General features: G+C 46.5%; 1 long non-coding RNA gene across 2 annotated transcripts; it reads right to left on the bottom strand.

The window, feature by feature from the left end:
* Window positions 1–2,526: 2,526 nt before the first annotated feature.
* Window positions 2,527–10,944, bottom strand: LOC105853367. Of its 2 annotated transcripts, none has more exons than XR_001145215.1 (4): window positions 10,907–10,944; window positions 8,485–8,564; window positions 6,827–6,946; window positions 2,527–5,723 (listed from the first exon to the last, which is right to left on the bottom strand). It is a non-coding gene; the product is annotated as an uncharacterized LOC105853367 (long non-coding RNA). The 2 variants fall into 2 exon arrangements; XR_001145216.1 differs by having other exon boundaries at window positions 10,911–10,941.
* Between the last annotated feature and the right edge of the window lie 1,183 nt (window positions 10,945–12,127).

Genomic DNA, 12,127 nt, shown 5'->3' with positions numbered 1-12,127 from the left:
TTCCATCAGTGAGTCATGGGGACGCGCAGAGGCAGGAGGTCAGGAGGAAGGCGGTTGCTCCAGCAGCTCATTTCACCTGGCAAAGCCCACAGAGACTTGCTGGGCGGGGGAGGTCTGCTTAGAGCCACCCCTGCAGTAGACCAGGAAAGAACAGACTCCACTTGGGCTTCCTCCCCCACTGTTACTTCCCCTCCACAGCACCTTACATCTTATCTGACAAATGCTCAGTGTCCTAGAAGAGATGCCCAGGGAAGAATTAAGGGGCCTACCCAGACTGAGCAGGATCAGGAAAAGTGACATTGAAACTAAGACTTGAAAGATGAATACATATTTGGGAAAAGGGGGGGTGAAGAGGACAAAGAGTTTTTCAAAAGAGGAAATGCAGGTAAAAGGCCTGGAAATGAGGGGAGACTAGCTGGAGCCAGTAGGCTTGAGAATGAGGCTGGGGATGCCGGGGTTGGCAGTGCTCACATCCCAAAGGGCCTTCTGGGTTGTGAAGTTTGATTTCCTTCTGAGGAAGGGTTTGGTTGTTAGCTCAATTTCTTTGGCTATGCATAGAGAAGAGATTGATTACAGGGTCTTGGGAGTGTCAGCTTGAGGCAGGGGGAATTGGTGAGGTCTAAGCTGGGCTAGTGGGAATAGAAGTAGAAACAGCAGAAAGGATGGAGGAATAGAACAGAATCCTATTAGGGCATGGGATCTCTTGAGTGATGAGATGGGTAGGGAATGGGAGAGGAAGTTGGGCTTGGTCCAGGCTTTCGTGACTTTTTCCAGAGGGCCTATACTGACATTTGCTTGAATAGTGGACTTGTGGGTCACATTATCTAACTGCTACTTCTACTCAGACTGTTTTCCATCCATTAGGCAAAACTACTTTGTGCCAGATCTGTGCTCAGCACTGGGCATGCAGTGATGATTCAGAAACAGGCCTTTCCTGCCAAGTGAGAATGCAGGAATATAAACAGCAATGACCACATAGTGTTATAAAGCTAGACCAGGACACCAGGAAGAGACTGGGAAGCAAGAGAGGCTTCCTGGAAGAGGTGACTCTAGAACCAGTTAAACCATAAGAGTTGAACTTCTTATGCCTGGCTTGTGTACACTCTGCTCTTTGAACTTAAGATACTTTACCCTTTGGCCCACATTATATCATCCTTCAAAATCCACTTTAAGTTCAAACTCTCTTGAAGCCTTTCTTCTTCCCCTCCCTAGTCATAGTAATTTGTTGAGTGCCTACTAAATGTTCTTTACATACTTTATTTTTCTTAGTCATAATCATATCCCTGTGAGGTCAGCAGTTCATTTTAGTTGAACATCTATGTAATACCTAATATATGGAAGATGTTGAAAATACAGAGGTGAATCAGACAAGGTTCCTGATCTCATTCTAATGGGAAAGACAAACCATTAACAGGTATTTTCAATAAAAAGGATATCAGGTGCTATTATTTCAGTTTTACAGACAAGGGGCTCATTTATTAATAACTGATTTTTTTCCCCTAGGGTCATAAGAATATTAAGAGGAACCCATTTTTGGATGACTTCGAAATTAGAGCTCTGTCCCTTGCTCCAGTCAACCTTCACAACCCATTATGGTCTGTGTGTCTGTCTGGAGGAAAGCACATATAAAGAGATGCTGGTTGATTTGACTTACCCAGTACTTGGCTTGTAGCTCTTTGAAAGCAAGTTCCAGTGTTGTATAGTGGTCCTGCAGAAAGAGAGATCTAGAGATGGGAAAGCCAACTAGCTCTTAGGAGAACCAACTAAGTTTTGGTTGGTATTCTGATGTCCACCTCATTGCCTCCTCATGCACTCCTTCCTGTCTACACCCAACACCCTCTCACACTCACCTACCCTGCATTACCCATTTATTGTCTGTCTTCCCTACTAGATCAGTTTGGAATCTTCAGAACAGTGTGTGGGTTATTGCTAGAATGTGAGCATGTTGAATTGGACTGACTCAAATCCTCCTTATTGACTTCCACATGCTCTTATAAGAGTTCGCATGTGTTGCTGTGAGTATCTATGTGTGGAAGCTGTGGGAATGCGGGTGGGCTCTCCCATAGTTTTCACTATGCCGGTAGCTCCTACATGGGGCCTCGTGTGACTTGTTGCACATTTCCCATGAGGGCATCCACAGTTCCTGCTGAGGATTATGCCGCCTCGCCTCTTCAGCATCTTATCCTGACCAGCCTTAAATGTCCTCTCAGAAATACATTTCAGGGTAACTTGTGTCACCGAACCATGACAGAAATACTTCTGGATGCCTGGGGTTTGGAGTCCAGACTCTTGGTGAGGTGTGAATCAAGAACCTGTGTTTTGCCAGCAAATCTTCCCAGCACTGTGGTGGTTGACAATCAGGGAAGGCCCAGTTCTGAAGTGGCCAGTGAAAGACAAAACTACATTCAACCTCCTGCACTGTCAGTAGCCCTGAGAAAGCACCCCAGTTGGCTTCTCTAAGGGATTGAACTTTTAGGGGGAGAGGGATGGGTGGGGAGGAACTCGGAAATTGTCTGCAAACAGTTTGTGTTTGTCGGTGTGTAAGAAAGTCCCTCCCCCTCCAGCTGATCATAGTGTTTTAATGACTCAAAATCATGAATATTAAACCGAGGGAAAGTTGACAGTATTTAAATGAGCATCATTAAGAGACACATAAATTAACAAGGTTTTTAGTTCTTGTGGAACTGCCGTTTCAATGTTAATTAAACAACCGGAGTGCTCGGGCGCTTTTGCAGCAAACTGTCCCCAAAGTGTGCTGCAGAATATCATTATGGGTGGCTGCCTTGCTGTTTAATTATTTCCAAGTTGATTTTTTTTTTTGTTCACTGCTGTAGTAGTTTTATGCTTGTCTTGCATTTGGAAAAGGTGATGGGGCAGAACCTCAAGGAGGCAGTGGTGTGATCTGTCAGCCCTGTTGTGAGCGCCCAAGCTGAGCAGCGCTTGTCCACTTCCATAGCTATGAAGAAAGGCTCCATCAACCTTCTGGCTTCCTGATGGATGGTCCATGGCTGAGTCTAGGAGGTCCCGGGATCCTCAGTTGTTGACCACCTTGTTCTTGAACAGGTGAAGGCCCAAGTTTGGGTGGAATCCTGGGGAGGGAGGAGGACGGGTGGGCGATGTCCAGGAGGGAGTCACAAAGCCTCTATAGCTATCCATGAGGCAGCGAGTGGGGAGGAGTCTGGAGCCCTCCGATCTACTCTTGGCCCCATGGGCCTGAACTTAGTGACCTAGAGGCATTCCCCTGCCCTCTCTGGCTTCAGTCTTTTCAACTGTAAAATGAAAAGGTTAAGCTAGCTCATGCATCTTCCAGGGGACCTCCAAAGGGTGGGTGAAATGTGATTCTTGGGAGTTGAAAAAAGCTTACTCTTTTCTTAACATAAACCTCAGATATATACAGAGTATAGAAACCAGCTGTCTATTAAATCTATAGTCTTAACATTTTTTAGGGGGATTGGATTAGGAAAAAAAAATGTTATAAAGACTCCTAAGGTATCGAGAAACTTTGGACTGGATGAATCCTAGAAGCTTCATCTGTAAAGTAAAGAAAATCTGCAGTGAGGTTGCCAATCTGGGAGTTCAGAAATGGTTTCCATCTTTCCCTGTGTCAGCTTGGGGGGACCCTTACCTCCTCTGCACTTCAGAGGCCGAGTCCATCAAAGGAGGACATTCATATGTCCTGTTCCTAAACAGGTGGCTGGGCCAGATGGACTTTTGGTCAGTGAAGTAGCAGTGGGCAGAAGGATACAGTTCTCTTGAGCTTTTCCAATGCACAGACAACAGATTACCAGACCCAGACCTGAGCAGGCCACCAATGCTAAAATCTAAGTCTCACATCTATCTACTAGGATTCATGGAAATATTCTAATCCCCACAAAGGTAGAAGGAGGGAAAGAGTGGGTGCTTAGCCCTACGCCTGAAGCTGACTGCCTTGGTCACAGAAGGAGTTTGGGGAAGAAGAGACCTTCAAGAGAGTTGCTGGACAAACAACTTCTCTTTTAATAATATATTTTAACATCCATTTATACATTCTGTATCCCATAGGGTAGATTTAAGTAACAGCATAGGGCAATTTTCCTAATACATTGTCAAATGGAAAAAAAGAAAAAAGCTACAACACTATCTACAGCTAAGTAAGTAGACATGATACATTTGAATGAAAGGCAGGCAAGTGCTGCTGAGAGGTCAGCTTGCATGTTACATGCCTGTGGGAGGGGCCCGATAGGAGACCTGGCAACAGAGACAGCCTGGAGTTGGGTCAACTAGTCTAGGCTGATTGAAGTTGGGCCTCCAGCCGCCCTCTCATGGTGTCACCTGGAAAGACAAACAATGAGAAGGGAGCACAGCATCAGTCTTTTCCAGGAGAGGCCATGACCTGGGTCTGGAGTTGAACTGGAGTTTCCCTGTTTTGGTCTTGGCCTTCTGACAGGCCTGGGTTTGCCTAGTGGGGAACTTCAGCCAGAGGTTTACCTTCCTTTTTTCAAAAACCCATTTCGACAATTGAATATTTATTTAAAGTAGGGTTACAAAGGCTTTAAAAGTCAGGACTCCAGCAGCAACAACCATCAAGGAAATAATTAATAATACATTTATAAAACTTTCAGACATGATACTCACCAAATATTTATATTATTTATTCAAGATGTTTTCCATATTTGACTGTAAACACCCTGGGAACAAGTGCTATTTAGTGTATGCCTTTTCTGCTGTTATTTGACTGGTCTGGGCCATGTGGGAGGTACTCAATAAATAATAATAATGCACAATAAATAAACAGCAGGGGATGGACCAGGCTCTCAGTGTATGTCCTGGTTATAGGGAATAATTTATTTAGCAGCAATAACAAAAACTTTTAGGAACACTCTTCATTCTTCCTTTCCAGCATATGCCAGTATTAAAAGAAGAAAATTTGTAGACCTTGGTATATTAAAAGATGGCACAATACTTGGCAAATTTTCCCTTCAATAGGTTGAGTGTACTTATTTCAGGCTGGTTTTTGTCTTGCCTTGGCCCATGGTGTACTTGAATCTGGGTGTGTTCTAAGTGTAGACTTCATGAGGCCTTGTAGCTTCCTCTCTTGATCCCTTTGGAACACTGAGATGCCATCATGTGGCCAAACCCAGGCTGGCCTACTAGACAAGGAAAGAACAGTAGCTCAGCTGGCCCCATTACCCTCGGCTGACAGCCATCTAGTCCCAGAAAACAGAGCTTCTCATTGATAAATGAGCAAACCTAGCCAAGTTCAGCAGAACTGCCTACCTGAGGGTTGCCCGCATTGCCAGCCAGCAGAAACAGGGGCCAAGTAAATGGCTTTGTTAAGCCACTAAGTTTTGGATAGTTTGTTACACAGCAATAGATAAATTGATAAAGACCTCTTTAGAGGGATACTCAGGACTAATTAGAAGGTGTTTCATCTTCTACCCTGCCAATAGAAACACAATTAGGATAACCAAACAAAGCTCACTGGGTGACAGTGAATGCATGTCAATAGGCTGCAGTAAGATTTTGAAGATTGACCATGCTGAGTAGCTCTCTGAAGGTGAAGCTGCTGCAGCTTGGTAGTGGTGGTAGCTGTGTGGTGGTAATAATTGAGAGGACCCAGATGTTGCGGTTCTTAAGGTACTGGTTCCCACAGTTCTTCTTCCTGGGTCTTGGGTAGGCTTTCTCACCTATTCCTTTCACCTTAGTGCCACTGCAGCTCTCATGCCAGAGTAGATCCCTGTGACCTGTAAGAAAGTATTCACATGCCCTCTATACCATTTAATCCCAAGAGATTTTCCTAGTCTCTCTCAGGGCCCAAAACCCATATACACTGTGACACCCAGGCCAGTCCTGATGGTCTAAGTGCATATCTTTTTCATGCCTCTGTGTTTCCTTCTCTATTCCCCTGCTCAGTTGCCTTCATCATTTGGAAAAGCCCCAATTATCCACAAGGCACAATTATACAAATTTTACCTTCTTTGGGAAACCTTCCTCATTAGATGACAATCAGTTGAGTCGTCTCTGAGCCCCAGACCCTCAATGCAACATCTTATCTCATTATAAACTAAACTTTTCCCCTCTCCTTGTTTCCTCTAAACTTGCTCTCTCTTCTCACCAGTAGCATCCACATTTAAATCTGATGCGTATGTCAATTTCTAGCACATTGTCTGATACACAATAAGAACTCAAAAATATGCTTTCAGTGAATAAATGAAACTAATACTTGAGTAAGGTTATGTGGTATGTAAAGTCTGTTTACATTCACTGCCTCATACTAGAGATTTCTTTAGCCTCATTTTCTATATGCGGAAACTGAAGCTCAGGATGGTTCAATGACTTGCTTACTCAGTGAGTAAGCAGAGGCGATGGGAATCACAACTTTGAATTCCAAAGCCCAGGCTGCACTATTCCTGTACATCTAACTTGTGATCATTTTCTGCCAGGGCAGCTCCTGTATATCTTTGCAGCCTCAAGGTTGCAAATTCTGGGCACTGGGCCACAGATGGGTCTCACACCCCAGATCTCAATTAAAGTCTTATTTTGCTCAGTGACTGAGTCTTGCTCCGGGACATGCCTGAGTCCTGAACTTGGATCCAGCCTGAGGTCTAGCCTAGCCATATTTTGAGCCATAAACCAGACTGAGTCCTGATCTTGGTCCCAGACTGGCTTCTAGATCTATCCTTTATGGCCATTTTCCCTCTACAGGCTCAGACATCTAATCTTCTACTACTTAAACCCTCTGTGTGTGTTTGCCCTCCATTATTTTACTTGTTTCAGTCTCACACTGTAATTTTGAGTGGTGCCCCTGCCCCAGGTGGGCAGGCCGGAGCCTCTGTGGGCTGCTTACCAGAGTGGGTTTGCTGGGTGACCATGTCCTGATGAGGATGTGTCCACTGTGGCTGTGGGTGGACCAGGAGCCAGTCTCAGAGCGTAAAGGAGCTTCTGGTCTTCCTCTGGCCTTGCCATCCTTGAGAAAAGGACATTTGAGAAAAGACATCTTTTTACATGCAACAGATCTCAGGTAACAGAATCTGCTTTTCCTTAACCAAAAGTCAGCCAGAAGTGAAAGAGTAGTCAGGGACTTGAAGGCAAAGAAAGTAGAAAGAAGAACTTTTGTCTTTCCAGGCAGAAAATTAATTGTAAAATCAGATCGTGTTACCAGAATTGTTTATATCTGTGATTTAAGGAATTTGCCATCTTCTGAATCTAATAGATGGAGCAGTCAGAGCTTGACTGCTACAACAGTTTTTAATTTGTTTGGAAATTAGTCCAAATAATGAAGGAATGCTTTTCAATACAGCACGAAGGCAATACAATTGGCACATCTCCTCTTAAACAACAATGACAACACAGTTCTCAACATTGAATAATTAAAGAAATGCGGATGTCAGGAACAGGTTGCAAGCCTCTGGTTTGGAGGACTGCCATTGCCAAGGGAGGAGGGATCCCTCGCCAGACCTTTAGCACTGTGGTGTCTGTACATTTTGACCTTCAGAATAGAGCTGGGCGGGTGGAGTAGCTTTTCCTTCTACTTCAGAGAGGAAATGCAGGCTCTGGGGAGCGGGCCCCTGGACACAGGCCTGGCAGTCCTGCAGTGCTCTCTGGACCCCCGTGCCTCCTCTTGCTCTCCCAGTTTGGTGAAGCTTTGCTCTTTCAAGAAGCAAGTAAGCGGCTTTGCCTGGCATCTTGTGGGCTGTTTAAATAAGTAACTCTGTCTGAAGTGTTAACAATGGTGGATGCTATCGTCCAAGTCCATCGTTACAAACTGAGCACCCATTTTCAGATAGAACATCAGATTTGCCCCCGTTTTACCACTGTCCACCGACTGTGTGATGTTTCCTCTCTGAGCCTCCGTTCCCTCTTCAGCGAATGGGATAGTAGCTACCTCACTGATTTGTATGATGATGGTAATATATTAATATTGTTGTGGATTCGTCAGTTAATGCTTGCAAGTGTTTAACATGACCAAACTCCAGGTGTTATTATGATGCCAAGAATCATGCTTGAAGTCCAGTAGGTCATTGCATTGAGCCATATAAAGTAGCCCCATGCCCACCCTCAGGGTGAGGCAGCCCCACATTTTCAGGATCCTCAGAATTGCTCTCCTCAATAGGCTACTAAATTCTGACAGATCTCCTCATAAAGTTTGGGAGAACAACTCAAGCTCACTATGTGAGAAGGGAAATTTACATTTTGGTTCCCTGCTCCATTGTTCCTGGGGAATCTCAGTGGATTGGGGCACTTGTCTGGTGGGGCAAGCTTGCCTGCTGGAGCTGAATTTTATTTTACTTTTTCTGGACCCTGAGAGGTAGACCAGAGTTATAAAATGCACAGGTGGGGTGGAGGAAGGGCTTGGTAGGCAGGAGCAAATGTGTGGGCTGGGGTGGGGTGGGGGAGGAAGACATGGGGTGGCTGGTGGGGGCCAGTGGGGCTGAGGAAGGAGACTTGTCTTTCGACAACTGGGAGCCATTGAAGAATTTGGGGTGAAGAATAGTATTCACTAACCTTCTGTTAGCCCTTTGCCTGCATCAGCCAATCAACCTGGGGTGGTAGGTGTCATTGTGCCTGTTCTACCGATCAAAAACCTGAAATTCAAAAGGCAGAAACAACTTGTCACAGTCCCAAGTTTCAGAAGAATGAGAGATGGGAGTTGAAGATTTGAGGCCAGTTCTAATCAATTCTAGCCTTTGCTCTTTCCAGCACAACTTGCTGCCTCCTAGTGCAAAATGGTATATTCTCAAGTGAAATTGTGAGGTCAAGTTCCTGGAGTGGGAGTATGAAGGGTTGAGCTGAGAGAATAGAACTGTCAGTTTCCAGTTTCCTCTCCCTCCCAGCAGGAGGCTCGGAGGCCTTCAGGACTAGGTGTGCCCGCAGCATCCTCCCTTCCTTTCCCGCTCTCATCTTCTCTCCACTGCTCCTGTGCTAGCCTCCCTCACCCTCAGCCTCTTATCTGCCCTCTTAGTGCTCCGGGAGAGGCTCCTCTGTAGCCTGATCTCAGTCCTGCTAAATGATTTGTGTGCATGATACCCAACTGAGCGATGGTGGAGTTGGGCTGGAAGCCAGGGAGTTAGAGCTTTTCGCATTGAATTGTTCTTACTGAGACATGCACATAGCAAGTGCTCAATGAATCTGTAGCTCTCTTCCGTCCCCCTCTACCCTCCAGCTAGCCCTTCAGGAATTTAAACTCTGAAGTAGTTGGCCCTCCTTTCCCTTGGGGGATGGCTCTTTCACTGGCCAGATTTAAGTCTTTCCAGGAGTAGGAGGGTCAGATTTCCCCGCCTCTGCAGCTTAGGCAAGGGAGGTTATAGTCCAAGGGTCTAGCCCTGGACTATAGACAGAGGGTGGCTCAGGGAGGCCCTGGCTGCTTTGCATGCGGGATGAGGGCTCCTCTGGTCAATTTGCTTTCACTAATGTCAGGCCCCTGCGGCGCCATCGTCGGTTGCATAGCAACTGGCCGAGCAGCGCCGCAGAGGTGGCCATGCATAAAAGATGACACATGATGGCGGGGCTTGGGGTGACGATTTGCAAATTTAGATACAGTCACAGCAGGAATATGAACTGGGCACTCCACAGGCATGGGGGTGGGTGGCTCTCTTTGTCTCCTCCCACCTCATTCAGAAAGCCAAGGCTCACCTTATTTCTTAGAGGTCCAGGAAAGAATGCAGAAGGGGGAAAGGGTGGCTGGACTTTAGTCCCCAGAAAGCCAGTCTACTGGCTGGTGGGGGTGTAGAGGGTGACAAGGAAGGAAGCAAGGTGGACAGCAATGCCAGCAGGGACAGAGGCCTCCAGTCACCCTCCCCCCAGGTCTTCCCTGTGGCAGAAGGATGGTGAAAGCAGCTGGTCTGGACACCCTTCCTCCTCCAGTGGCTTCCTCTATGCCTCTCCTGACAGCTGCAGGGAGAGGAGGTGCTGGAGTTGATGTCCCCAGGTTTGGGATCCAATCCTAGCCTGCCAGTTCCTGTGACAGGGACTAGACAGCAGTGACTTTAAATCACATTCAATTCAATCCATCCAGTACCAATTGAGCACCTGCTGTAAGCCAGGCACTGACCTAGGGCCTGGGGACACAATATTATAAATTACACTCTCTGCCCTGAAGGAGCTCACAGCATGGTGGGAGAACAGATGTGCAAATCAATAAATTATACTCGAGTGCACTGAGTGCAAAAATAGACTAGAGGGGCGGTAACGTCTGCTCTGAGTTTTAAAGGTAATAAAGGAACTGGCCAGGAAGGCAAGCAATGGACAGGTGACTGCCAGGTGAAGGAAGCAGCCTGTGATCTCAGGGGTGGTGAGGGAATTCGAAGGTGTTTGATGTGGTCAGGGAGTAAACGTAGCGCCTCAGGCTCAGTGATGACTGGTGTCTATAAAGGCCCTCCTGGGTGTGTGGGCTCATCTTCATGCCCACCCCCACCTCACCCTACCTGGGAGAGGGCCATTCTACCAAGGAGCAGCAAACCACACAATCAGTGGTGGCCATTTGCAGAAACCTGGAAATCAGACTCCAGTTCCTTATTTGAGAGAAAAAGAACTGCTACAAGGCAACCCTGATATTGTTTCAGGACAGGGAGAGAGGGGCACCCCTGAAGCCCCAAACCTGCCTGCTCTAAGTGGGTTCTGCCATCCACCGCAACAAGACAAAACATATAAAACTTTAACGAAAAGGGACTTTAATACAGTAAATATACAATATGGAACACAAAGAATATAACTTCTAAATCAAACACCTCAAGTTACCCATCCCCTTGTGGGCCACCCAAAAGGGCTTGGTCCAAAGCAAGGCCTGAAAGCCGCCACAAGACTAAAGCATCTTCTGGCCGGGACCCATGGAAAAGGGTCAGAAATGGCCAGACAAATCTGGGAGGAAAAGAGCAAAATCAAAATCAATATGAACACTGCCAGAGTTACCCCCCTACAGGTCTCTCACCCACATCTGCCTTAACCAGTGCAGGGTCAGGAAACAAGCACGGCTTCTTCCTCACATGCTTGCTGCTCCATGTGGCTTCCCCACACCTCCTCTTCCTTCTCCATCCAGCTTCCTTCTCTTCTTCCCTTTTTCTCTGCTCAGCTCCACCCTCCTTCTGGGTGGGGCAGGGAACCTGGAACTTCCCCTTTTCCTAGGGACCACCCTGTTACAATATAAAATGGGTTGCCAGACTGTGGGTCCTCACCTGCAGTCATACAGTGGATTTCTAAAGAGACTCAGCTGCAGGTACACACAAAAAGGTTAGCAAGGGTTTATTTACAAAAGAAGGGGAATGAAGAAATGAATAGCTCAGGGAGAAAGAGAGGGAGATAGACTGGTGACTGTATCCTACCTGTTTTGCTGAGCTGGAACCCCAATAGCATATTAAGAGCCAGCAAAAAAACTGAGAGACCCTCAAAACCCACATGTCTAGTTATATGCCAGGCATGGCTGCTTAACCCCCATCCTCAGTTCCCAGCAATCTTCTCTTTGGTGATGATGACATTTTGGGATTTGTAGTTCCTGGTGTCTTGATCTCTTAGTTCTGGAGTGGGGCTGGGTCTGTTAAACCTGTGTCTGTGGAGGTTGTCCAGGGCATCCTTTCCCCCCAACAGAAGGAGGCCCAGAGAAGCAGGCCAGCCCTTGGCCTTATGTGGAGGCAAAGGAGGGAAGAAACAAGTTGGGTGATGAGCACCTGAGATTCTGAGTGAGTGAGCATCCTGAGATTCTGATGTGAGGGGAATAAGGTGGCCTCATAAACAGAGCCTGCCTCCTTCAGGAATAGCTGGCTTGGGAAATGACTCCAGTGCAAATGTCACTGTCCAGTGTAAGCTAGGGAGAGAAGGTCCCTTTTTGGTGCTGTTTGTCATGAACAGTGCTGGTACAGGTAGGCACTTGCTGACTAGCTATTGAGTGAATTACATCTCCCTTGCCCAGGGCTTTGACAGTGTTTGATTTTCTTCAACTCTCTGAGGTCAGTATTGCATCTCTGGTTTTTAGAGGAGGAACTAGCTCAGACTGGAGCAGGAATTTGTCCAAAATCACACACCATGTCCAAAGTTGTCTCCCAGTTTTCCCTTCTGCTCTGCCAAGCTCTTGTGTCTCCACACTTGGGATTTTTATTCTGAAGTGAATTGGTGGTAATTGTACTGACAGAAGATAGATTTCTGCTGGGGGAATTTG

Source organism: Condylura cristata, unplaced genomic scaffold, assembly GCF_000260355.1.
Source record: "Condylura cristata isolate star-nosed mole 26May11 unplaced genomic scaffold, ConCri1.0 scaffold00008, whole genome shotgun sequence".
Lineage (NCBI taxonomy): Eukaryota > Metazoa > Chordata > Mammalia > Eulipotyphla > Talpidae > Condylura > Condylura cristata.
This window is presented reverse-complemented; position numbering and strand designations above follow the sequence as displayed.